The sequence below is a fragment of the Acomys russatus genome, chromosome 15, assembly GCF_903995435.1.
Source record: "Acomys russatus chromosome 15, mAcoRus1.1, whole genome shotgun sequence".
Classification (NCBI taxonomy): domain Eukaryota; kingdom Metazoa; phylum Chordata; class Mammalia; order Rodentia; family Muridae; genus Acomys; species Acomys russatus.
In genome coordinates, this window is record NC_067151.1 from 10,421,783 (window position 1) to 10,426,354 (window position 4,572).

The window sequence follows — 4,572 nt, forward strand, 5'->3', positions numbered from 1 at the left end:
GTGTGTGTGTGTTTTTTGTTTTTTTGTTTGTTTGTTTGGTTTTTTTTTTTGGTTGGTTTTTGTTTGTTTGTTTGTTTGTTTGTTTTCATTTTTTTTTAATACAGAATTTCTCTGGGTAGCCTTGGATGTCCTGGACCCACTTTGTAGACTAAGCTGGACTCAGAGATCCGCCTGCTTCTGCCTCCGTGAGTGCAGGATTTCAGGCATGCCCACCACACTCAACTAATTTCTTTGTGATTTACTGTACTGAAAGGACTTTTCAATTCAGGATTACTGAATCAAAATGCTAACTTGCACATATGCTAACATAAAGAGCAGGTCACTCTGCAGATGAATCTGCCTGATGTGTGTAGGGGGGAAAAATCTCATTATGCCCTGTGTCACAACGCTCAAAGTCATGGCATATGTACCCCTTGAATGAAGTGTGAAGACCTCCTACAACATCTGGAATGTCCTAGCTCCTTCTCTGAATGTCAACTATATGGGGGTTTTCATTCTGAAAATTGGTCACTCTACACATTCAGGATTCGTTCATTTTCTACCGAGTACTGTGATTCAACAAGCAGTTGAGTTCGGTAGGAAGGAAGTGTGCCATGTGTTTATACACGGCCCAAGGAACAAGTGAACTATAGTTTCAGAATTTATTAAAAGGACAAGGTCACATATGTATTGTCATTTCTTACGCTGTCCTTTGTCATAATCAAGTGCAAAATAATGCATCCTTACACATCCTTACATATGGAGACAATTCTTGGAGAATTGGGTTAATGAGGTCTGCATGTGTCATCTCCCAAATACCAACTTCAAACCTGAGAATAAGCTTTGCAGTGTTTCCAAATGTTAATGTGGATGACAAATACCTAGGGGATTGGATTAAAATGCAAGCACACGACTGTCTGCCTAGAGATTCTGCCTCAGTAGCAATGATGAAAGGATAGAAATATGCACGCTTACAAGGATAGCACCCACACGGCCACAGAGCATGGCACTAAAACTACGCATACCTCAGGCAAACCAAAATTGAAATAAAACCCAAAATTTAGGGGCAACTTTTTAAGGTGGGGTAAACAGCAAATAGAGCTTGACTGCAAACACTCATGCTAATATCCATGGAAGATAAAATGATATGAAACAAAGAGGGCCTTGTACCTCACTGATTCTAACATACAACATCTGTTGTAAGGAGTCATGTTTTATCTGTGTACAATATGCACCTGGTGGATAATGCTGTGAGCACCCTCCTGTACCTACACCATTACTTTGCAATCCAAATAGTTGGCTTGGAATCCTTAGACAATAAGAAACACACTTTAAGAATAATGAGACTGCAGATTTTGACAAGATTGCACCGGTTTGTTTGAGCCTCATGAGGTGCTAGGTAATGTTCTTGACTACAATTCACATATCTTGTCTTCACTGTGGGCATGACTAACTCAGAATGTGTGGCTCTGGCTCACAAACAGGAAAAAAAAATAATTCTCGAAGGGCACATAGACAAATAGCCTGTTTTCATGCAAATATACTCACAACAAACTAAGGCAACAGAAAGGAGTCCTGAAGACATAAGATATATAGGCAGAATTATTTATAAAGTGTATTTTTCTGAAACTACTCATGAGGCATCAGCTTGTCTTTAAGGGCCATTCATGATCTCTGGTATAAGTACTGCAGGAAATAACACACAACAGTAATAAACCACAGGTAGCTGCAGAAACAGGCATGTCGTTGACTTTACCAAATGGTTTATTTTTCCTGTCTTGTTTCATTTTAATACAAGCCCCAAAGTGAATTTTGCATCTAGATTTATAAAGTAAGGATGGGCAGGTCCCAGCTCTTCATGCTCAGTGATGTCTCTGCAATCATTCCACAGCTTGCTGGGCAGGGGATGTGGTACCTCCGAGCTCCGCACTTTAGTAAGGCTTGCTGGTGCTCATTAAAGTCTTAATGGAAACGGCAGCTCTGCAGCTGATGGAGAATTATCAACTCAGCCACTCCAGGTGTTAAATTATGGGCCATATTTTGTAACCCCCTATTGCTGAGCCCATGGATTTTTCTATCAGAACCACCGCATGCAAGGATGCATAAACTTCTCTTGTATAGAATAGCTAGTTGGTGCCAATGAAAAAGGTAACATCTCTCCTCTGAGCACCCATTTTCAGAGGAATGAAGCAACAATAACAACAAAGTGGAACACCAGAGTTCTAAAGAGTAACAAAAGCATTGGAACTCTGGCAGACAGAAATGATTAAACATAATACCCATACATATGCATATATACTTATGAACACATGTATTCATATATATATATATATATTTGTACACATATATAGAGAGAGACAAAACCACCTACATATTTATGAGAGAAAGGAGAAAAAAATCAGGACATGCTATTTTACAAATCCATTTAATGGAGTAACTAGACTTTTAGTGGTCCACATATAGAAATGTCATAACGAGAGAACAACATCAATATGAAATTGTCCAGCAAGATCACAGAGCAGAACATTTGTAATCTCACATATCGTTTTGACTTAAGGAGCTTACCATGGGGAGTTGGCATCATCTAGCATATGGGAGTGGAGGTTCGAGGGTCCCAGTGCAGCCCATAATGACTTGGGAAGGGGTAGACTGGACACAAAGCTGGGCCAGATCCTCTACCCATCTCTTTTCTCCTCCCCTTTACAGAGTAAGCTTTAGTCATTCTACTGAAGCACTTCAGCTTATTTCCCCCTTCATGGTGTCTGGGCTGGATGTCAACTTTTGTTGGCCAGTTGACTGCAGCACAAGCAGGGATGTGCCAGTTCTGACACTAGCTAACCCTTTTCTTGCCAGCTACAGATGACCTTCAAGGTGACGACAGACATAAGAAAGAGCGAAGCTAATATAAGCCTAGATCAGCTCAGCTGCCTACTCTAGCTAAGGCCTCTTGAGAAACAACATAGTTATTTGCTTTGTGCAATTACATTTGGGGGCTCTATGTCATATTGGCAGCCACACAGTCTTGTTTAACATTATTGTTGAACTACTTGCCTATGGAAAGGTTACTAATCACATTCGTTTCTTGATCCTAGGATAGAGTCATCACTACCACATTTTGCTATCTCACATCAGATATAGTTCTGCATTTGTAAAGACTGGCTTTAGAAATGTAGATATCCATTACAATACTTTAACTAAATGAGTGGTCTGTTTCTAACCACAGAGATGCTAGTTTCTTGCCATTGACAATCAGTATTAGAAGAACTAGTACAAAGGACCAGCAGCCAAAAGCAGTAGGAAGATTAACAGTGATGTGGGTGTGGGATCCAGATGAAAAGTGTATTTCATGAATAGGCAAACCCAACCAAGCTTTTCATCCTCAATGGATACTTTGAACTGAGATCAACCTCAAAAGCTGAAAATAAAATACATTCCCCAAAATGACAAGGCTCTTGAAATCACCAGGCAGGTACCAACTGTGACCATGGCTCTCATGAGGAAAATCAACCAAGACAAACATCCGAAAATTCTTTCTTCTTAAATATTGATCTTGAATTTCTGAGAAGACCTTACACCAACAAAGGGATCTGAAAAATATCCTGTCATCTAATCTCTCGTATTTGAATTTAAATGAAAAAAGAAACCATATAATGGACTTTCTGAAAACATATATGCGCCTAGCATATTGGAAAACCTGTACGTTGGAACATGGGTAAAATATCATAAAGACATGAAAATAAATATAATCCCTTGTGTCTTATAGGTTGATGGCTTTGTTCAAGGCAGCATCCCGTCTCAGATTTGTCAGGAAAGTGAAAAGGACTCACAAAGATTAGAGCTCTTTGCTGCTACCACACACACACACACACACACACACACACACACACACACACACACACACACACACACACACACACACACCCTCCATAGCCCAGGACTCAAATACCAGCATCCCGAGTTGCAGAGAAACATACAATTGAAATGAGAATGAATTTCACACTTGAGGCAACAGGCAGCATTACATTTGGATCTGACATTCAGAGCTCTGTAAAAACAGTACTTTGCATACAGATTATGGAAGCTTCCCTTGGAAACCAAATCATGTGCTGCGTGAGCTCCAGGGCCAAAGAAAACAGGCGATATGGACTGGCAGAGTCCTGACTCAAATTCTAAATTCCCAGGACTTATCATTTTCCCCAAAGCAACTTTTTTTTCAAATGATGAAAGGAAACCAATAAACCCTTAGGGGCTGACTTACAGGTGTCTATAGCAACAGCAAAAAATTCCTTTGCAAAACTAGGAAATATGGGAGTGGAAAGGACTATAAGAATCTGCATAATCATGCGAAGTAACATGGCATAATTTGCTGGGCTACCTTTTTCTTAGAAATTAGAGATCATGGGACCTTCAAAATCACCACATTATCTATCACACCCATACATGTGAAAAGGCAGAAGTGGGACTGGGTATTTTCCCAGTCACTCTCCGCTTTAGTTTTAGCGAGAGTGGGGCTCTCTCACTGAACTTCAACTGGCCAAGTAGGTCAGACAGCAAGCCAGCAAGCCCCATGGTTCCTTGGGTCTCCACCTCCCC